This window comes from Dromiciops gliroides, chromosome 1 (genome assembly GCF_019393635.1).
Source record: "Dromiciops gliroides isolate mDroGli1 chromosome 1, mDroGli1.pri, whole genome shotgun sequence".
NCBI classification, from domain to species: Eukaryota; Metazoa; Chordata; class Mammalia; order Microbiotheria; family Microbiotheriidae; genus Dromiciops; species Dromiciops gliroides.
Genome location: NC_057861.1, coordinates 619,579,777 through 619,603,858, shown reverse-complemented (window position 1 = coordinate 619,603,858; position 24,082 = coordinate 619,579,777). Strand labels below are relative to the sequence as shown.

Here is a 24,082-nt window from a genome sequence, read left to right as displayed (position 1 = left end):
TGGCTTACCATAGCCAAAGCCAAATTAATCATCTTCTCCCTGAGACCAGTTATCCTTTCCATCTTCCTTGTTTCTTTTAGTGGCATAACTATTTTCTCAGTCTTCCCTACTAGAAATCTAGTCACTCTCTTTGATATTTCCCCTTCTCCAAGACAAACACAGCCTGATCTCTCCCCCTAGAAATTAAGAGAGGAAAGGAAAAATAGTTTTAAGAAGAGGTGCCTATAACCCCATGGCCTGAGACTTTAGGACAGAAAAGATTGAGAATAGAGTATCAAATTTCAGCTCTTTATAAAGAACAACTTCCTAGTAACAAGAGCTGTCCAATGAGAGAATGGGCTAATTCAGTAGGTCAGTAAATGCTCAGTTCTAAGGTGTTCAAGCAAAGCTTCAATGGGCACTGGGCAGGGGCACTACAAAGGGCATTTCCACACTATGAGAAGTTGGACTGGATGACCTCTGGGATCCCTTCCAAATGTAATTTCTAAGTTAGCTGAAAAGGCATGGAAGACTGTCAAGAAACAAAACTGAAGGAAACAACCAAAAATTATTTAGGTAAGGGAGAAATCAATGATACATCTAAAAAGACATGTGATGGTATATCTGATGAAACTTATAACTTAACTTGTCTGGATGCTTGAACAAACTTGAAAGGATGAAGGCAATGCCATGCTATCCAAGGGCAAATAAAAAACAACAGTGGAGACCTGTCAGTAAGACTGAAGCCCAGTATGAACCAATACTCACAAAAAAAAAAATCTAAGAATTCCTTTTAAATGTTTTAACCCATGTTGGGGGCAGCTAAGTAGCACAATGGATAGAGTGCTGGGCCTAGAGTTAGGAAGACCTGAGTTCAAATCTGATCTCAGACACTTAGGAGCTGTATTAGCCCTGGGCAAGTCACTTAACCTTGTTTGTCTCAGTTCCTCAACTAGAAAATGAGCTTGAGAAAGAAATACCAAACCACTCCAGTATCTTTGCTAAGGAAACCCCAAATGGAGACACAGATAATTGGATATGATTGAAATGACTGAACAAAGTAAAAACCATGTTGGGGTGGGGGGATGGGACAGGATTGTTATTGGTGATGTATATTACAATGGTAACAGAAAACAGAAGAAAGAGGATTTATTGAACAACATTTTATGTGTCTCCTCTCTGTTGCTGTTCAGTCATTTTTCAGTATGTCTGACTCTATGACCCTACTAGGGGTTTTCTTGGAAAGAAACTGGAGTAGATTACCATTTATTTCTCCAGCTCATTTTACAAATGAAGAAACTGAGGGTTAAATGATTCATCCAGGGTCACACAGCCAATAAGTAACTGTGGCCAGATTTGAACCCATGAAGATGAGTCTTCCTAATTCCAGGCCTGGCCTGGAATTATATATATATATAACAAGGATGATAATCCTCACGTGCAATGCTTCATCTGCTCTCTCTTTGTCTTTTTGCTGGCCACCCCTGTAACTGAAATATCTTTTTTCCTTACTTCCACCTCATAGATTCCTTCTTTTCATTTAAGACACAGCTCAAGAACTATCTTCTGCATAAAGCCTTTCATGATACCCTCAATTGATGGTTCCCTCCTTCCCAAACCACCTGGCATTTAACTATTTTGTATCTGCTGTATTTGTTTGCTTTTACATTCATGATACTCATAATTATACACACACAGACACATATGTACAGACTTATTTTCTCTCTTATTAGCATGTAAGCTCATGGTGAATAAGGATTATTTCAATCTTTAAACTCCAATTTTTAGTACCTAGGAGAGTCTCTGGCACATAGTAGACCCTTAATAAAAACTTATTGATCAACTAATCTTCACACCAGAAAAGATTGGGGGGTGGGAGGAATAATTAAGAAAGAACCAAAAAAAAAAGAAAGAAAGAAAGAAAGAACCAACACTCACCACAAGTTAGTGCATAGCTATACTTGATGAATTCATGTCAACTGATTTGAACAAATTACATCCCAGAATACTAATAAAATGGGGGATACCATTCTTAATTAAATATTAGCAATCTTTGATGAATAATGGTCATCATCCTCATTTTTTCTCAGTATCCAACACTGCTTATTCATTTCTCTACCTGAAATTCCCACTGACACTTCACATTCAAAATTTCCAGAATGAAAAATGTCATCTTTCTCTCGAATTCTCTTTCTGATTTCTGCATTTCTGCAAATAGTATCACCATTTACCTATCACTTAATAATCAAAATCTTATTGTCACCCATTATTTCATCTTCCTCACCTTCCACATGCTATGAATTGTTGAATCTTCTCCATTCTACCTCTATGATATCTCTAGCATCCATCCCTTACTTTCTGTTCTTGCTGCCACCACTCTAGTAGAAGCTTTTTGCCTAAACGATTTCACAGAACACATTTCAACAGCTATTTATTAGCCTAATTTGGTTTCCCTTTCCCAAAATTATAATCTATATGGAAACAAAGTAATTATTCCCTATTATGTAGAGCTAACCATACAATAACAGAATATCAGGATTGAAGAGAACCTAAGAGGCCAACTAGTTCAAACTAGTTCTAAGAAAAAATCCTGCCCCGCCCCCACAACATTTCAGATAAATGGTTATCTAACTTCCACTTCACTATAATTCAACAAACATTTATTATTTTTTTTTAGCATCTAATCATACCCAATATTTATCATGCATAGTTCTAGGTGGACTGAGTCTACAAACATGAAAAACAATAAAATCTTTCTCATGGAGCTTTCAATCAATTGGAGGAATACAACACAAATGCTAATGAACATGGAAAAAAGGTAAAATGTGTTGAGAACAAAGGAGAGATACAAAACAAATGTGCTTTTAAAAAACATCAAGGATAGGTTATTTTCAGCCATGGCAATTCAGGATGGCTGAATGAATGAATGAATGAATGAAGCAAGCATTTGCTATATGTCAGAAATGGTGATAATTTGATGGGTATACCAACCAATACAAGCAGTGAGAACGTCTCTGACCTTGAGGACATGACTAGTATTCTAATAGTCAAAGACAACACACATGGGAAGTAATGGAAATTGTACCTTAGCTATAAGATAAGGATTACAGCAGAAACGTAGATGGATTATGCCCAGACACAAGAAGCAACCTGATAAAATGCAGAGTTTTGAGAGGAGACAGGATGAGATAACGGATCTCCTAGTAGGTCAATTTATCTGAAATACCAGAGTGTTTGAAATACAGTTGCATGAAATAGGCTCCAGAGGTAGATGGGAGCTTTACAACGGATGGGCCGTACATGACAGGCTAAAGAGTTTATATATTATCCTATGAGGATAGGCTATCACTGAAGCTCATAAGCAAGAGAACATTCTTTGGAAAGAGTATTTTGGTAGCCATAAGAAGGATGGATTGGAGGGGAAGGAAAGATTGGATGGATTCAAGATGAACTGGAATCAGTGAAACCAATCAGAAAACTTTTGTAACATGTGAAGGGATAAAGGTTAAACCAGAGTAGTCACAGTGAGAAGAGAGAAGAGGATGGATTCTAGGCAGAGTACTGAAAAAGAATACACAAGATATGACATAACAGAATGAGGGGATGAAAGAGAAGAAATGCAAAACAAAGTAAGGTTTTAAGCCCTAGTGTCAGGAAGATGGAGCTATAGGCAGAAACAGGAAAGCTGAGAGGAAGGACAGGTGTTAGAGAGGAGTCATCATGGAAGTGGTGAGAGTGGTGGATCTCACATAGCACCTTACTCTTTTTGTGTTCTATTTTGTTTTCTAGCAATGCATATGTCCAATCCCTCTCCTTCACTTTAAGGAATAGAAGCAGGTATGTGGGTAGTGGATAGATATCCAGAGTTGGAGTCAAGAAGACTTGAATTCAAATCTGACCTCAGACACTGACTCAATTGGGCAACTCACTTCTATGCTTGCCTCAATTTCCTCATCTGAAAAACAGGGATAAAGTAGCCCCTATCTTCCAGAGTTGTCGTGGGGATCAAATGAGATATTTGTAAAACACAAAAGATAGTGTCTGGTACATAGTAGGTACTTAATAAATACTTTACAAAAAGAATTTTTTAAAACTCCATGAGGTCAAGGCCCATGTATTGTTATATTTATTAAATTTGTTGTATTACTGATATAGTGATTTTGTTGTTGTTGTTGCTGTTGTTGTTTTGGTGAGGCAATTGGGGTTAAATGACTTGCCCAGGGTCACACAGTATCTGAGGCTGGATTTTAACTCAGGAAGATGAGCCTTCCTGACTTCAGGCCCAGCACTCTATCCACTGCACTTAAGCTGCTGTCTATAATCTTTGAAAGATTATGTAGAAGGGGAAAGGTGCTGCTGGACATATGTTAATCTTATTTTGAAAAGGTTGGGGGAAGATAGTCAACAAACTACAGGCAAATGAGGTTGGCTTTAATTTTTGGCAAAATTCTACAGTGTATTATTAAAGAACTGTTAACTGAATATTTAAAATAGAAAGCAATGATTGCAAGCTAGGATGGCTTTGTCAAAATTAGGTCATGAAAGACTGATCTTTTTATGACAGTTACTAAACTAGCAGATCAGAGCAATGAGGTAGGTATCATTTACCTATATTTCAGAAAAACAACTGACAAAAGCAAAATATGGGCAACACAGGACTTTGAGGGCGGAGCCAAGATGGTGGAGGAAAGGCAGTGAGCTCTTGAACTCATGACACAATCACTAAAAAAAACCCATCCAAATAATGCCATAGGACAATGCCTGGAGCAGCAAAACCCAGAGAAGAATGTGCTGAAATCATCTTCTAACCAAGAACAGCTTGGAAGGTCAGAAGGAGGGAGCTGCTGTGCTGTGACAGGAGCGGAGCCAAACCCCACAGTCACCCTGACACAGATCCACTCCCAGAAAGGCCTCATGAGAGAAGGAGACCCCCAGAGCCTCTGAATCAGCTGAAGCAGTGACATCTGGAACTAAGCTCACAGTCTGGTGAGAGGGCTGAGCCCTTGGCAAGGGGGAGACTACAGGGGTCTATGCTGGTGCTGGGGCAGAACTTGGGTTTTTCACCCCTGCTGGGAACCAGGAGGTAGGCTTGAGGAGCAGTGGCCCAGGTTGGGGAGGGTCACAGGCTTGTTGGAGCTGACAACCACAACACACAAAGCTGGTTGATTAGCAAGTTGGTCTGGGGTCATCTAACGACCAGGGAACAGTCCGGGCAAGGGAAGAACCTGATCCTCCTTAAATCATACCACCTGGGACTTCTGAAGCTTGGGATACTGCAGCCTGGAAACAGTGCCCCACTTTAAGGAGCTAAAAGTCAAGTAAAAGAAAGGCAAGATGAGCCGACAGAGAAAGGTGAGGACCATAGAAAGTTTCTTCAGTAACAAGGAAGATCAAGGCGCACCCTCAGAGGAAGATGTCAACATCAGGGCCCCTTTATCTAAAGCTTCCAAGAAAAATATGAATTGGTCTCAGGCCATAGAGGTGCTCAAAAAGGACTTTAAAGACAAAGTTAGAGAGGTAGAGGAAAAAATGGAAAGAGAAATAAGGGTGATGCAGGAAAGACATGAGAAAAAAGTAAACAGCTTGAAAAGCCAAATTGGTCAAATGGAAAAGGAGGTACAAAAACTCTCTGATGAAAATAATTGCCTAAGAATTAGGATTGGGGCAGCTAGGTGGCACAGTGGATAGAGCACCAGCCCTGGAGTCAGGAGTACCTGAGTTCAAATCTGGCCTCAGACACTTAACACTTACTAGCTGTGTGACCCTGGGCAAGTCACTTAACCCCAATTGCCTCACTAAAAAAAAAAATTAGGATTGAACAAATGGAAGCTAGTGACTTTATGAGAAACTAAGACACAATAAAGCAAATCCAAATGAATAAAAAAAATAGAGGGAAATGTGAAATATCTTCTGGGGAAAACTGCTGACCTGGAAAATAGGTCCAGGAGAGATAATTTGAAAATTTTTGGTCTACCTGAAAACCATGATCAAGGAAACAACTTAGACATTATCTTCGAAGATATTCTCAGGGAAAATTGCCCTGAAATTCTAGAAGCAGAAGCTAAAATAGAAATTGAAAGAATCCACCAATTACATGCAGAAAGAGATCCCAAAAGGAAAACTCCTAGGAATATTATAGCCAAATTCCAGAGCTCTAAGGTCAAGGAGAAAATATTGCAAGCTGCCAAAAAGAAAGAATTCAAGTACTGTGGAGTCCCAGTCAGGATAGCACAAGATCTAGAAGCTTCTACATTAAAGGACTGGGGGACATGGAATATGATATTTGAGAGGGCAAAGGAATTGGGATTACAGCCAAGAATTACCTACCCCAAAAAACTGATCATTATCTTTCAGAGGAAAAAAATGGGACTTTAATGAAAAAGAGGACCTTCAGTTATTCCTGATGAAAAGACCTGAACTGAATGGCAAATTTGACTTTCAAATACAAGACCCTAGAGAACCATAAAATTTGGAGTTGGGTGACATACCTGGGGTCATGCAGTGGGTGACTGTCTCGTGTCTGAGGCTGGGTTTTAGCTGGGATTCCCCTGTGTCCAGGGTGGATGCTTTGTCCACTGTGTCACCTAGCTGCCCCATGATGACATCATTAGGGTTAAATTGAGGGGTGAGGGGAATGCACTGGGGGGATGGGGAAGGGCAGAGGTAGCATAAGGTAAAATCCTTGATGAAAGAAACAAGGAAAGGACTTATGGAGTGGGGGAAGAGATGAGGGAGGAGCAGGGCAGTAAATGAATTTTACACATCAGAAAAGGCTCAAAAACCTTAAACTCATCAGAGTTTCCTCAAGGAGTGATAAACACACACACCCAATTGGGTGGAGTAATCTATTTAACCTGGGCAGTAAATAGGCCTAACAATCATCAGACCTCAGTCTCATCAGAATTGGCTCAAGGAGGGAATAACATACACACTCAATTGGGTAGAGTAATCTCTCTAACCCTGCAGGAAAATAGGAGGGGAAGGAGATAAAGAGAGAGGCGCAAAAGAAGGAAGGGCAGATTGGGGGAGGGGACAGACAGAAGCAAATCCCTTTTGAAGAGGGATAGGATGAAAGAAGATGTATAATAGAATAAATATCATGGAGAAGGGAAAAGGATGGAGGGAAACAGTTAACAATAGTAATTATGAAAAAGAGAAAAGAGGGGAAAATTGTACAAAAAAATATTTATAGCAACTCTTTGTGGTAGCTAAGAATTGAGAATCAAGGGAATGTCCATCAGTTGAGGAATGACTGAAGAAGCTATGGTGTATGATTGTAGTGGAATGGTATTGTGCTATAGGAAATGACAAACAGGATGATTCCAGAAAAACACAGAAAGATTCATGAATTGATGTATAGTGAAGTGAGCAGGACTGGGAGGATATTGTGCATAGTGACAGCAGTATTGTTCAGTGAGCAATTGTGAATGACTTAACTACTCTCAGCAATACAATGATCTAAAACAATCCCAAAGGACGGATGATGAAGCATATTATCCACACCCATAGAAAGAACTGATAAAAAGAGCACTTGTGGATTGTACATATATAACCTAGTTGCTGTCTTGTGGAGGGGGGAAGAAAGGGAGGGAGGGAGAAAAATTTGGAACTCTAAATCTTAGGAAAATGAATGTTGAAAACTACCCTTGCATGTAACTGGAAAAAATAAAATAAATGTTTGTTGCAAAAAACATATATGGGCAACACATAATACATGTGGATTTATAAGGAAACTGATCAGATTCAGAAAGCTGGCCATTAACCAATCAATGTTGATATGGAAGGAGATCTCAATCTAGGTTGTTGTTTCTCATTCCTCTTCTTGACTGAATGGTATTTAACATTTTAGGAGATGAGGAGAACAGGGTAGGGAGAAGGAGTTTCCTTGTCTTTGAGTGAGTGGGAAGAGATTGATAGTTTTGGATGCCACAGAGAGGTCAAGGAGACAAAGCATTGGATTTGGAAATTAGGAGGTAATAGTAGACCTTGGAGAAAGCAGTTTCAGCAAAGTTCTATGAAGGTATGAAGAAGACTTGAGAAAATAGTATGACACCGTAAGTTAGGATGTTTACACTCTAAGTTCAGAATATCTGACACCAAATAAAGGAGCAAAAGGATTGTAGATAGAACCAGGGAACTTCAGATCTAGAAGGTATCTAAGAGGTCTTCTGTTCCAATCTATAACTAAGAAGGAACCTACAGATCCTCTGGTCAGCAGGAGTTTTCCTTTACCTCCCCTGTCAATAAAATATCCCAAAGGCAAGCAGTAGGATGAGGATAAAAAGGTAATCAAATAAGACACAAAAGGAGAAGGGAGTCATTCTCCTCTGTGAAAAATTGAGAGTTTGGCTGTATTTGCACAAACAGTTCTTCAGAATTCATGCCTCCAAATAGTTTTGGCAGGAGAATGAGACGAAACACTAGGCCTTATTTTGACTCCAATCCAGTAACTACTCACCACTTTGGCTCAACTGAAGCATGTTGAACTTATTACTAAAAAGACAGGCAACTTCTGTATTCTTGTTGTGCCATGGAATACTTCAACATTCCTGTAACAATTAGAGACTCATAGAATGCTACCAATGGAACAGCGTGAGAACAAAGAATGTCAAAACCAGAAGAGACCTTAGAATTTATAATGTCATTTAAAATTTAGAACATATGTTGCCAAAGTTGAAAGGGACCTTAGAATTTAGAGTTTTCAAGCTAGAAAGAGATCTTAGAATCTAAAAATGTTAAAGCTGAAAAGGACCTTAGAACATAATGCTCAAGCTGGCAAAGATTCTAGCAATCATATCATTCAATGCCATCATTTTACATCTAGTTAAACTGGAGCCTTGAAATATGAAGGGTTTAGAGGTAGTATAATCTAGTGGAAAGAGGACAGTGAATAGAATTGAGTCAATAAACATACACACCTACTATCTGACAGGCACTGTGTGAGGTGGTGGGGGTACAAAAAGAGGTTAAAAAAAATTCCTACCTTCAGGGAGCATCCAACCACATGAGAGAGACAAGCAATTACATATATACAAATAAGCTATATACAGGATAAATAGGAAAAATTAAAAGAAGAAAAATACTAGAATGATGAGGGAATGGGAAAGGTTTCCTATAGAAGATAGGGTTTCAGTTGAGACTTAAAGGTCAGAAGTCAGTTGAAAGAGCTGAGTTCAAGTCCCAGATCCTAAAGTCACTACCTATGTGACCTTGGACATGTCATAATGACCTACAGTTTTCTCATTTGAAAACTTGTTGTTTGTCTTTTATACTCGAAGGGGACCATGACATCAGGGTGATATCATGACTTGTACTGAATTGGATTTAAGTGAGGGACAGTTGTGCAAAGTCACCAACCTCACTCTCTCCTCCAGAGCCATCTGGGTCCAGGGGCAAGATATATATTAGGATAACTGGAGATGCCCCTGGACATTTAAGGCAACTGGGTTTAAGTGACTTGCCCAAGGCCACACAGCTAGTTAAATGTATGAGGTGAGATTTGAACTTAGGTCCTCTTGACTCCAGGGCCAGTGCTCTTTGTAAGGATCAAATAAGGGTAAATGATGGTTTTGAATAGGACCAGGTTTCCTGAACCTGGACCAGTGCTGCCATTTCCTTCTCAAGGCTATTTCCTTCCCCTACCCCCATTTCCCCCAAGTCTAAAGGTTCTCAGGATCCAAGGGATTATAGGAAACGGCCTTTTGTCAGACTGTGAGATCTTTCCCCAAAGAGAAGCCAGGATGATGCACAATACAAGGCATATGCAGCCTCTCTTCATGTCACAGCACTTTCCCCTTCATGGGGAGAAGAAACAGTTGGTCTCATTTTTTCTGACACTGTCTATCATGGATTTTTTCCCCTCCACAGCATGAGATAGTTTGTCTCCTTGACAGTAAAGGACAAAGGAGGCAGCTGGAAGCAATTCTTTCTGACCTTTCAGTATTTCATTTGCTTTTAAGCTGTTCCCATTAACCCATGGTAGGTATACAAGAGAGTACATTATGAAATTCACAATGGTTAATGAGATCTTAGGTGGCTCTAATAGATAGCATCCAAATGAGAAAGAGGATCACTCTGAAGTCCTCTGCCCTGTTCACACAACATATAGAATATTGTGTTGAGTTCTAAGCCGCCTCTTTTAGGGAAGCCATCAACAAGCCAGAGCTTATCCAGAGGAGGGAACCAAGATGGTGAAGGAACCATGCCATATGAAAATAGCTTCATGGAGTTCCAAGGGCAAAGAATCAATCTCCTTGTAGCCTCTCTGCACTTAGGCTCGTCTGCAAGAAAGAGCCTTGATCTCTTGCTGAGACCATGCACAATCCACAATCCCCAGCTCTGTAGAAATCTGTCATAACTTGCAGCTATTGGCATAGCCCTCAAGAACTTCCACCGAATGATGAGGGAATCAGAATAGAAGTTTGCGGACGACTTTAGCCTGAAAAAAGAAGATTTAGGGGCGAAATGATCATTTTAAGTATTTCAAGGGTTGTCAAGAGAAAGTGATCAGGGATTGCTGTTGATCCAAGAGAAAACAAATCAGTGGACAGAAGTTGAAGGAGGGCAAATTTCAGCTCAATCTGAGGAAAAACATCCCTAATCATTTAAGCTGTCAAAAATGGGAATGATCTTCCTCAGAAGCAATGTGGTACAGTGGCTAGAGAGCCAGTTTAGAGCAGGTAGACCTGAGAGCCAGATCTACCTCTGACACAAGATGATTCTAAGACCGTGACAAATCATTTAGCTTCTGAATGGTATAGATGACTTTCTGAGACTGCAAGTTGCAGAATCAGGTGCCAACTTGCATTAAAAGGAGGCAATATTCCCAATCCTCTAGTTCCTTACACCGATAAAATAATATCCTGATAATTATCCTGATCCTTTACTTAGATGGCATTGAAGCCTTCAAGCAGAAGGTTGGATGATCATTTTTAGGGAAGTTATAAATTAGATTCCTGCTTGGGTTCAGGTGGGACCATGTGACCTCCACCTCCTCTGAGGAGTCTACAATCCAATGATTCTACTGGAGTCTTGCAAAGGAGCCATAACCCAACGTTTATAATGAAAATCACTCAAGTGGAGCCAGTGAGCATGGTAGTTTTTATGTACAGCACCACTTTGTGTAGTCTGAATAGCAATGAACTTGGGAGTCCAGATATTGGTGTTCTTATTGTGGTTCTTGTTATGAATAACTATGTGGTAATGATCCAGTTATTTCACTTTGCTGGATTTGTTTCCTCATCTATGAAACAGTAATGATAATATTCACATGAGTGGAAAGAGTGTTGACTTCAGTGTCAGACAGAGAGCCTGGATTTAAGTCCAAGCTCTTCTACTTCCTACCTGTGTGACCTTGAGCAAGTCACTTATCTCTTCCTGGACCTCAATTTCTTCATCTGTAAAATGAAGGGACTAGATGATCCCTACAGCCCTTTTCCAGTGCTAAATCCATGATCCTCTGAATCTTGAGGTTTCGATTACATGATTTTATCAGTTATCCAAGGTAAACTTGTCAATATATTCTTATTTCACAGATGAGAGAATGGAGACACTATTTTGTAATCACAAAGCTGATTTGAAGACCAAGGTGTTTACTTCTAATTTTTGTTTGTTTGGTTTGGTTTGTTGGGTTTTTTTTTGGGGGGGGGCAACAAGGGTTAAGTGACTTGCCCAGGGTCACACATCCAGTAAGTGTCAAGTGTCTGAAGCTGGATTTGAACTCAGGTCCTCCTGACTCCAGGACTGGTGCTCTGTCCACTGCGCCACCTAGCTGCCCCCTTTACTTCTAATTTTTAAGAACTGCCTGTTCCTAAAGGCTGAGTACCTTGGAAAATGAAGGACAGAACTTGAATTTGCCAAGACCACAACTCATTTCAATTTTTAGTCCAGAGCTGTGATTTCATTGGTCCAGGGAACTCCCATTGTAGAAATTTCCTCCAGCAAAGCATATCCTTCCTCTGTAACTTAATCACTGAGAGTTGCCTGAGGTTCTGAGAGGTTAAATTGCATGTTCAAGGGCACACAGTATAAATCAGAGACAGCTAGAATAGACAGCCCTCCATCCACAGTACCTCTTAGTGTTTTTCAACATGAGGTTAAAAAAAAACACCTGTCAATGCACAAATACCCCCAACTCCAAGCGTGGCCTGAAAATGCAAGCAGATACTCATTCTTGATAACCCATACTCAAGACCATTTCAGCCATGATATTTCATTTTTCCTGAACAGAGGGTCATTTCTTCAAATGTATCTAGTAATCCAGTCTTTCAGAAAGAGGAATGGAAAAATATGAAACTCACAAAGACAAGAATACTTAGTGTGGTACAATAGGAAAAACCACTGAGGTCAAAGAGCATAGGTTCTAATTGTGGCTTTGCTGCTGTAATGGGCAAGTCATTTTACCTTTCTCAGGGTCTCAATATTCTCAACTATAAGATGAGAGGGTTTAGTTAGATGCTTCTCTTCCAGATTTATTAATCTATGACCATTACATTTTTGCAAGGAAAATATTCTTTTGAGTATAAAGGTTAAGAATCACTAGATAAACAAACTATTCATTAGAATAACAGAAGGGGATCAGGCATCAGAGCAGGAAAGAAACTTGGAACATAGAATAGTGAGGATGGAAGAGATCTTAGAACACTCAACAGAGAATCTTGGCACAAGAAGGAACATTAAAATATAGACAATCAGGGTTGAATCTTGGAGGGCTAATTGAGTCCAACCACCCTATTACATAGATAAGGAAACTGGGACCTCAAAAAAGGGAGTGACTTGCCCAACACCACTAACAATAATGTTAGTCCTTCTTTTCAAAGACCAATGACATCACAGGATGATGTCTTGATTTGTTCATGAATTGGCAGAGTTGCACAAAATTATCAGCCCCACTTTCTTCCTGAGTCACTGAAGTACAGTAGCAAGACAAAAATCAAGGTGACTTGTGATGACCCAATATTCAGTGGCTGACCTTGTCTTCAATGGCTGACCTTGGTGTCTTCGATGCCTGACCAAACTCTAAGTGCTCCATAGTGTCTACTTCAGTTGCCTGTACAGCAGCTGGAACAAAGTTTTCATCTTCCCATTCCACTAGGAAAAGTCTTCACATGCTTGTGGTAGACATCCCCCTAACTTACTGGTGGGTTTGAGGGCTGCTGGTTACCCTTAACCTAATTTAGCCCATCTGCCAAGGCAGTCTTACTAGGGTGTGGCCACTGAACATAATAAAATTTCTTGGAATCATAGGTGAGAGCTAGGGAAAAGGTGAACACCAAAAGTGGATGAGCAGCCCTGAAAAGGGCTCAGAACATCCTCACACCAAAAGGATTAGTCTTCTCTGAACACCCTATATACCCCCATCAAACAGCAACAGTAGCAGGAGAAAGACTAGAATGCAGTTCTCTCAAATCCTAGATGAGTCCCTCTCTACTATGTCAGAATTGTCTCAAGGTTACAAGAAATATCAAATGGGAACAACAGTGCAATTTCCAGTTTTTCATCTCCCAGCTGATCCCATACAACATATCTGGGAGGATATGCCTCTATCAGTCCCCCTTGAGGTTATTACAAGGGACATCTTGCACAAGAGAAAAGACCCACAGCTCTACCCAGAAGTGAAGATGCCACTGAATAGGTGGGAAGAGGAAGAAGAGCACATCTCCCTAATGAAGGAATCCTATAGTAAAGAGGGGATTAAGAAGAATCCTTCCGATCCTGAAATCTCTAGAGCTGCTAATAAGGGATTTCTTTACAACATTGTCTGGACACTGGGATGGTAGAATTGGAGAATCACATAATTGGAAGGGACCCAAAATATCACTAATGTCCACTCCCCTTTTCCACACACCCCCCCAAAATTAATACTATTTTTCCTTAAACTTTCAAGCCTCCAGAGAATGACATCATTGAAGCCGTCTATGTATAACACGTCCCCAGGGATACCTGAGACCAATAACTAGGATAGCATCAGTAACTCGATGGGAAGTCCCCAAGCAACATGGTACCAAAACAAAACAACAACAAAACCCACTGAACTGGCAACTCAAGACCTGAGACTCAAAGCATAAACACCAGCACCAAGACAATTAAAATGTACTAAAAAGAGGACTGGATTTAAAGTCCAAGGACCTGGGTTCAAATTCTTGCTTTACTATTTCCTACCTGTATATCCCTAATAAATTCACCTGACCTCTCCATAAACTCAGTTTCCCCATCTGTACATTTCTAACTTTGTATTAGATGATCTCTAAGGCCCTTTCTCAATATAAATAATGTGACCTCCAAATTAATACTGGAAGCTCAACACACAATCTCATGGAAGAACTTACAACAAGTGTCAATGTGGACCTAGGATAGGAGAGCCTTCTATTTAGGGGCAGCACACGTCTATCTTACTTGACTTGAAAGAATGCATGCATTACAAAATGAAAAAAAAACCCACCCAATATGTGAAACTAAGAAGTAGATCCAAGAGAATAAAGCACATGATGAAAATAAACACATAAATGAAAATAATATAAAAATGTCAGAATTAAGATTAAATGTAAAGATAATCTTAATTCAAGAAGTCATTTTTTTTTCAATTCAAGGAACTCCTTTCTTCTTCTCTCTGTAAAGAAGTGGTAAACTAAAAAAAAAACCAAAAAAACAAAATTAATTAAGAAGTGGTAAACTACAGGTACATTCAGTCTACTTATATTTATTAAGCACCTACTATGCATCAAACACAGCGTTAAGTATTAGAATATGTCCCACAGATGCAGAATATTGTACATACTGTGAGATTATTTTTGCATACTTTTTCTTTGCTACAAGGTATGATTCTACATGGAGAAGAGGAAATCAGAAAGTGGCAGCTGTAAAAAAATAAAATAAAAAGTACCACTGAAAACAAAAACTTTTAATTGAAAAGGTCATTAAAACAGTTACCCATATTTTTCTTTAACGTTAAAATAATATTAAACAATACAAAGTCTCCCAAAAATCTCAGTGCAGTTTAAAGCTATGAAAGCTACAAAGCATTTTTACATTCATGGTCTCATTTTATATTCACAATGCATAGCACAAGCACTCGGGTAGTTTAAGTGACTTAGCAAAGATCACACAACCAATAAATAGCTAAACTGGGATTCAACCCCACATCTTCTGACACCACATCCATTGTCTTTTCAATGCATGACATCACCTCTCATAAGGAAGGATTAATTGCTGCTACTGTGGTCCTGGCACCTGTGGTGGCAACAGGACACTTAACAGTTTGCCCATCTCTCTCCCTCCAGAGAAAAACTCTAACCTTGTTTCTATAATCACACATCATTCTTACCCTGTTCATACCTTTGCAAGGGTAATTAATGCTGAGCAAATCCCCATGAGCGGAAACCTACATATGCTTCTGATATCATCTGAGGGAGTTCTGGGGTTCTCAGCATCTTAGAGCACTGGAACTGGAATCATGAAGACTAAGGTCAAAATTCTGTTTTTGACATTTAGTAGCTATTGGATTTTGAATGGACAAGTCACCTACTCATTCCAAACCTCAGTTTTCTCATCTGTAAAATGAGAATAATATTGTCAGTACCCACCCCCTCAGAGTTGTCAATGAAGCTAAAATGAGAAAGGATGTATCTTTTTTTGTAAACTTTAAAATGTTATATAAAATCAGTTATGCTGTTATTATCTGGAAGAATAATTTTGGAGCTCATCTCTATGAAGCCTTTGATAACATCTTTGATTATAAGGTTGTGTGATATAATGGATAAAGCCAGGACCTGGTACCAGGAAGATTTGGGTTTGAATTCTGCCTCAGATGTCTACTATCTGTGTGACCCTGGGCAAGTTACTTAGCCTCTGTTTCCTCCACTGTAAAATAAGTGGATTGAACTCAAGGACCAAACCCTAAGGCACCTTGTGGTTCTAAATCCATAATCCTATTAACCCCTAACTTCTTACAGTCATCATTTCCTATTCCTGGTCCCCCTCCTTAGGGCTGCTAGGTGGCACCATAGTGCATAGAGCGCCTATCCTGGAGTCAGGAAGCCTCACTTTCCCGAGTTCAAATCTAGCCTCAAACATTCACTAGCTATGTGACCCTGGTCAAGTCACTTAACCTTGTTTGCCTCAGTTTCCTCATCTGTAAAATTGAGCTGGAGAAAGAAATGCCAAACCACTCCAGTTTCTTTGCTAAGAAAACCCCAAATGGGGTCATGAAGAGTCAGAAACAAGTGAAACAACTCAACAACAAAAATCACCCTCATAGTAACTAGATTCCACTCTTGTTCCCTCTTGTATCTAATCTGTGATTTCCACACTCCACTGCCTCAGATTACTAAAATGAAAGACAACTATGTTATTTAAAGGCAACCTTAAATACTACTGTGCAATAAGAAACAATAAGAAAATGGATTTCAGAAAAACCTGGAAAGACTGACATGAATTGATGCTGAGTGAAATGAGCAGAACCAAGAGAACCTTGTACACAGTATCAACAACATTTTGTGATCATCAGCTGTGATAGACTTAACTCTTTTTAGCAATACAATGATCCAAGACAATGCCAAAAGACTTACGGTGGAAAACGCCTTCCACATTTGGAAAAAGAATTATGGAGTCTGAATGCAGACTGAAGCATACTATTTTCCTTTTGTTGTTGCTTTTTTGTTATTGTTCTTGTTTATTTTTTTCTTGAGTTTTCTTCCCTTTTGTTCTAATTAACGTGGAAATATGTTAACATGATTGTAATAGATAACCTATATCAAATTGCTTGCTAGCTTTGGAAGGGGAGAGGGAAGGATGGGTGGGAGAAAAACTTGGAACTCAAAAAATATCTTCATATGTAATGGAGAAAAATTTAAAAGAAAAAGAAAGAAATAAAGGCAACCTTGGTCAAAGATGTTTTAAGAAAGACACTGACAAGTTGGAGAATGTCCCAAATAAGGTGACCAAAATGGTGGGGTGGGAGAGGGCTTAAAAGCATTAATGGAACTAAGAATGTTTAGCCTGGATTGTTGTTGTTGTTTGTCCTTCATTCTTGAAGAGGACCTATCAGGGTGATGTCATAACTTTCACTGAACCAAATTTAAATGAGGAAGGGCTGTGCAGGGTCATCAATCCCACTCTCTCTTCCAGAGCTATCTGGGTCCAGTGGCAAGATATAGATCAAGATGACTGGAGATGGCCCCAGATATTTAAGGCAATTGGTGTTAAGAGGCTTGTACAGTGTGTCGCAACTAATGAGTATCTGAAGTGATATTTGAACTCAGGTTCTCCCAACTTCAGGGCCAGTGCTTTATCTACTGCACCACCTAGCTGCCCCTTAGCCTGGATAAGAGATTATGAGAAGAGAGAACAAGACAAGAGAGCTGTCTTCAAATGTTTGGATACAGCATCATGTACAAGAGAGAGAAACTGGTACCAATCAGTAGAAGTGATGGTAAAGTTGAATTTAGAACATAGGAAGAACTAATAATTAGAACTGTTGAAAATGGGATGTGATGCTTCATTAGTTAGTGAATTTCCTATCACCACAATTGTTTAAGCAGAGACTGTCAAAGAATCAATAGAGGGGGTTCTAACATTGGACAGGAGATTGGATTACGTGGCCTCTAAGGTCCCTTCTAAAAATTCTATGATTCTATATTCCAGGAATTTACTCTTCCTGTTTTCAGAACAAAGCTAATGATCATATTCATTATCAGGACACAACCCCTGAGAGAGCACTGCGTATCAGAAGCTGTGCCAGGGACTGTTAGCAAAGTGTGCAGGAGGAGTCAGTGGCTGGCTTTCTCCAGAAAGGCAGAGTTTCATTAGATGCATAAAGATGAACCAACAGTTTAAAAACACCCACTGTGTGTATAACACCCCTGGGCACTAGGAAGACACAGTTGTTGCTCTGAGGAATTTATTATCTAGCTGAGGATGCATAACATACATACACAAAGAAGGATTGAGAACCCTTGCAAAATAAGTGCAAATAAATGAGTGCAAATCAATGTCATGCATCTAGTAAAATCATAGAGTTAAAGATACAATGAATAAAGGAATTATCTGAATGAGAAAATACTCCTTAGGATCAAATAATTTCTAGACCTTAGGACAGGGGTTCTTCACATTTGGGGGGCGGGGTATTAAGTGACTTGCCCAGGGTCACACAGCTAGTGTCTGAGGCAGGATTTGAACACAAGTCCTCCTGACTCCAGGACTGGTGCTCTATCCATTGTACCATGTAGCTGCCCCCTTCACTTTTTTTAATGTATGTCCTCAACCCCTTTAGTAATCTGGGAAAGCTCATAGAGCCTTTCTTAGAATAATGGTTTTAAAATGCATAAAACACAGGATTAAAAAGGAAACCAATTATGTTGAAATACAGTTAATAAGATTGCTACCTTAGAAGTCAACTATTCACAGAATCTTGGAACTTTCAGAAAAGAAAGAAACCTCAGAAGTGATGCTATTTGAACTCAGGTCCTACCGACTTCCAGACCAGCACTCTATCCACTGTACCACCCAGCTGCCAGGTATCATGCCTCCTGAGGGAAGCCTCTTTCCTTGTAATGTTCTCCCCTCATCCCTCTCCCTCCTGCCCCCACTCTCAGGATATATTGTATTTATTTACATGTTTAAATTGTGTATCTTCCCAGAAGAATGTAAGCTCCCTGAAGGCAAGGATGATTTTTCTTTTTGCAATTATCTCCCTAATGTCCAGCATAATACATTCCACATATTAGGAATTTAAGGAATGCTAAATAAATGAATGGGAACCAACTACCTCCTAAAATAGACCTTCTACATTGGTAACTCCAATTGTTAGGAAGTTTCCCCTTTAATAGATGCCTATATCTGCCTCTCTATAATTTCTATTGATTGCCCAACCATCATGAGGTGAGGTCTAAGTGAGGAAGATGATTAAAGTATTCAGAGGGGCAAGAGGTTGAATATGGGTAAGATGGGGATCCAGTATAAAAGGGTATAACCTAAGAAATATTAGGCTCTTTCTCCCTTTTCTCCCTTGCTGTCCTGTGGCACCTTGGTATGACTATTAGTAGGACCTCTCCCTAGTCCCTGACATAAGACTGTGGCCATAAACCTGCCCAATAAGCTGCCTAACATCAGAACAGAGAAAGTTCATCACCTCTTTTTAATTAGAGAAAGAGTTAAGAGAGATGATTTCCCAAAATGCACCAGGCCAGCTGTAGTAACAGTGGAGTACATTCAAGGCAATGGCAATTCTGGTAAGGTGAGGAAGGGATTTCTTTGGGAGCAAAGCCTTTAGGTCAAAACAGAGTTCTTGAAGAAGCTGCACTCTGCAAAGAGGACTGCAGATATAAACCCCAAGACAATCTTTTATAAGTCCAAGAAAGACAACCTTCTTGTGTACAAGGGGTGGATAACCCTCCACTTAACACAGTGTGACTTAGCTGTTCACAGGCAGAGTATGGATAATATTTCTTTGGATATGGCATGGACAAAATGCCCATGGCGTGACAGGGCAAGGCACGACAATGCCCTGAACAGCCCATAAGTCATCCCTGCCATGAACATATATTTAAAGGACTGGTCATCCTCTCATACATAGAAACAGCACAACATGCAGTTACCAAAGCAAGTGATCCCGCTTGGCTATATGCCAGAAGCATCTAAGCATTTGTATTTCTCAAGCCCTCAATAGGAGCAGGAATTATTTCCAAGGCTTTGTTTGAATGGCTACTCGAAGGATTTCATATCTGTGTCTTCTCAAATCCTAGGGAGAAGAGCCTGAGAAATATTCTTGCTTGGCATAGGAGATAGATAGATAGATAGATAGATAGATAGATAGATAGATAGATAGATAGATAGATAGATAGATAGACAGACAGACAGATAGACAGACAGACAGACACACACACACACACACTTTGTTCTTGGGAAAAAATGTGTGTGCATGCACCTAAAACTTCTAATTCATCTTCTTTTAGAGTCAACAGCAGAACATCAGAAAGGCTCTTTTTTTTTCCTAGTTGATGATCGATTTGAGAATAATGATAATATATAACAACAACAGCAACAACAACAATAAGAGCTTACATTCATAGTGCCAGGAACTGTGCCAAACACTTTGAAAATACTATTTCATTTAATCCTCACAACAACCTAGAGAGGCATGTGCTATTATTATCCCCATTTTATAATGGAGGCAGACAGAGGTTAAGTGACTTGCCCAGAGTTATATAGCTAGAAAATGTCTTAGGCTGTGTATGAACTCAGGTCTTCCTGATTTTGGGCACAGTGCTCCATACACTGTACCACCTAGCTGCCATATTTCACCATATTTCTCATATATAACACTTTCAGTTCTGCAGAGTACTCTCCTTTCAATCTTCTGAGGCAGGGAGTATTTTTATTCCCATTTTATGGATAAGGAAACTGAGACCTTGAGAAATTAAGAGTCTTGCCTCGATCATGCAGTAAGTAAATGTCTGAGAAAGGATTCAAATCCAGTTCTCCTGACTCCATGTCTAATGCCTTACCTACTATTCCAGTCTGCCTTTCAAAGTAAGGTAGGGATACCATGTACTTCAAGGTCTATTCACTTACAAAAGAAAAAAGAAATCAAAATTTTCTCTAAGGGTCAGAGATGGCTTTGTGGGCCAAATTCACAAGTTGGATAAAATACAGATGAAGTATAGAATTGAGACAGCCTGGGAAACCCCCCAACGTTTTCTTCCAAGGATTATAGATTTAGAGCAAAAAGGGACCTTAGAGACTATCTTGTCCAAGCCCCACCATTTTACAGATGAGGAAACTGAGGCTCAGAGAGATGGAGCAATTTCCCTGTATCAAAACTATTACTTGGCAGAACTAGGGTTTGACCTCAAATCCTCTGACTGAATGAAGAATGAAAGAGACCTCAAAATTCATAGGCTAACCTCTCATTGTGACTAGTTATTTAATCTCTTTTCTTTGGACATCTTATTAATTCTAAGACTAGAATGGATTTTCAGTCATAGGAAGGCTTTAATACTTCAAAAGATCCATGATTCTATCTGTGCTTGCACTCCCACTACTGACTCAGATCATAAACCTTCCATGCCTTAGTAAGTGAATTTATGAGTTGCGAAAGCCAAAAAAAAAAAAAAATCTATCACCCAGTAGAAAATCTTGAATAATGTGCCTCTCTGCACTTAGTGAGTCTGGTCTTTCTGTAACAGAGACACAATCTACCACCAGACTCATATTCTTGGAGGGTTAAAAAAATCATGTATTTAAGTAGACATAAACTTGTAATAAGGGGTCTATTTCTAAGCCAACTCAATGTGGCCAACATCATCCTCTTGAGATACATTATGAGGTGAGGACCCTACCCTCCTTGTAGCTCCAAAATAGCTTCAGCTATGTTCCACTTCATGCCTATGGTGATGCTTTCTGCATGGAAAACTGCAATGCATGTACAGTGATGGAAAGAGAAAACTGAAATTCTGATGATAAGATCACAAATAATTCCAAAGGAGGAAAAAAGGGCGAAGGCTTAGTGATCTAAAATATCACTAAATGGAAAGCTTTCCAATGAGCTGACTTCAAAAAAGCTCATGTAAGAGATGCAAGGAAATCAGGGCACATGACATGTAGGGAAAATATGAGAGAATGATGGGATATAAAGGGCTAGTAGGGACTTTAGAAACCACCTAACCCAGGGGTTCTAAACTTGGGGCCCATAAATTTTTTAAAACGATAATTTAAAATATATATTTTTCTAACTATTTCAATTTAATTCTTTTCTTCTATAACCCTATAAATTTTCTTTTATGCATTTAAAGACATTCTGCGAAGCGGTCCGTAGGCTTCTCCAAGCTGCCAAAAGGTTCCAAGCGGGGAGGTGGGGGGGGTGAGGGAATTAAGTGCCCCTGATATAATCCAATCACTTTGTGGTGACCTGGTTAGTCCAATTAAGTAGTAAAGATGGGACTTGAACCTGCATCTTTTGACTCCAAGTCTAAGATTGTATACAATTTTGCCTCTGTTATTCTCCATTGGGCAGCTAGGTGGCACAGTGGATACAGCACCAGTCTAGGAGTCAGGAAGCCCTGAGTTCAAATATGAACTAATACACTTACTGGATGTATGCACCCAGGAAGGTCACTTAACCCTCTTTGCCTCAGTTTCCTCATCTGTCAAATGAGCTAGAGAAGGAAATGGAAAACCACTCCAGTACCTTTATGAAGAAAACCCTGAATGAGGTCATGAAGAATCGGACATAACTAAAAAACAACTGAACAACAACAAATTGTTCATAATCTATTTTAAAGTTACTGCTCCTAAAAGGACAAGACAAAAGAAAAGTCCTGTGCATTCCATCCCCTATAGATAAGCAGGGATTCTGTTCAGGCCTTTTCTCTGAAAACAGCAAGTTTGTCCTCTAGCTATGGGATACCTGTACCATATCTGGGGATAATGTATTTTACAAGTTTGCTACCTTCTTTGTGAAACAGTGGCTTCTTTTATTTTAAACAGTGTGTTGCTATAGTGGAAAGAGATCTAGAACTGGAGTTAGAAAAGACTGGGTTTGGAGCAGCTAGGTGGTACAGTGGATAGAGCACCGGCCCTGGAGTAAGGAGTACCTGAGTTCAAATCTGGCCTCAGATGCTTAACACTTACTAGCTGTGTGACCCTGGGCAAGTCACGTAACCCCAGTTGTGTCGCAAAAAAAAAAAAAATACTGGGTTTAAAGTCTGCCTTAGATAAACCTTGAGTCTCTGTTTCCATAGCTAAAAAAAGGGGTGGGGCTAGGTGGCACAGTGGATAAAGTACTGGCCCTGGATTCAGGAGGACCTGAGTTCAAATCCGGCCTCAGACACTTGACACTTACTAGCTGTGTGACCCTGGGCAAGTCACTTAATCCTTATTGCCCCGCAAAAAAAAAAAAGAAAAATGGGGATGGTGTCCATAGTATTTCCCTCACAGTGTTGTTGAAGATTATGTAGAATCTTGTTTGTAATGTGCTTTTCAACCTTGGAGTGCTGAAAAATATCAGGTTTTTCTTATTATTTCTCACTCTGAGAAAAATCCTAATATTCCAAGATTCTGTCAACAAGCATTTCTTTACTTTCATCCTCTTATCTTTCCTAACATCTCATTCTTCCTTTTTTTTCCAGAAGGGGCAGCTAGGCGGTACAGTGGATAGAGCACTGACCCTGAAGTTTGGAGGACCTGAGTTCAAATCTCACCTCAGACACTTACTAGCTATGTCACCTTGGACAAGTCATTTAACCCCAATTGCCTTTAAAAAAACATCCAGAGCCATCTCCAGTTGTTCTGATCTATATCTTGCCACTGGACCCAGATGGCTCTGGAGGAGAGAGTGAGGTTGGTGACCCTGCGCAGCCCTTCCTCACTTAAATCCAATTCAGTGCAAGTCATGACATCACTCTGATGTCATGATCCTCTTCAAAAACAAAGGACAAACAACAACAAGGTTTTTCCAAAAGAAAACTGTTGAATTTGTCCTGTTCTAGAAACTCCTCTGTCTGTGGCCATTTTATCTATCTTTTTGGATACCACTGCCACATTTTTGTTTCTTCTAACACACAGTGACCAGAAGGTGAGTTTTAATGCACAAAGAAGAAAATTACTGATGATTGGTTTATGTGTCCTGCTGACAACACACATTAAGTGAAGGGAGTTGGAAATCACTAAAACCAAAGAAGAGCCCAGAATCTCAGATGAAAGAGAAGAAAAGGCTGAGGATTAAAGAACTGGGACCAGCAAGTTGATAAACTATTTGGAGAATTAAGGGAAGATTGGTTCTGTCTGATTTGAGAGAGAGAAATGATTCAGATTCTGTTAAGAATAAATTTCTGAGATCCAGGCATTGGTAGAAATGCAATGTAGATAAAAACTAGAAGGAAAACTGATTAGACTCTAGGGGCTAAGCAGAGGTATATCAAGATAAACGAAAACCAGTAAGAGAAGCTACAAATGCTGGCATCCACATGTACTCAATGTATCTGAGATTGTCTAATTGGGAAATGTTTATAACTAGAGTATCCTCATTGCCTGTAGCAAAGTATTTTTGTTTCAGACCAGTATTGTTGAGTTCAAGTGTGTTGTTGCTCTTGAACTAAATAAGTACAAA

At 39.6% G+C, this 24,082-nt stretch overlaps 1 protein-coding gene across 2 annotated transcripts in view; it reads right to left on the bottom strand.

Moving 5' to 3' along the window:
* Positions 1–24,082, bottom strand: part of PRKCB (protein kinase C beta) — a 674,437-nt gene that overhangs the window by 375,924 nt on the left and 274,431 nt on the right. The gene's annotated exons all lie outside the window — the stretch shown is intronic.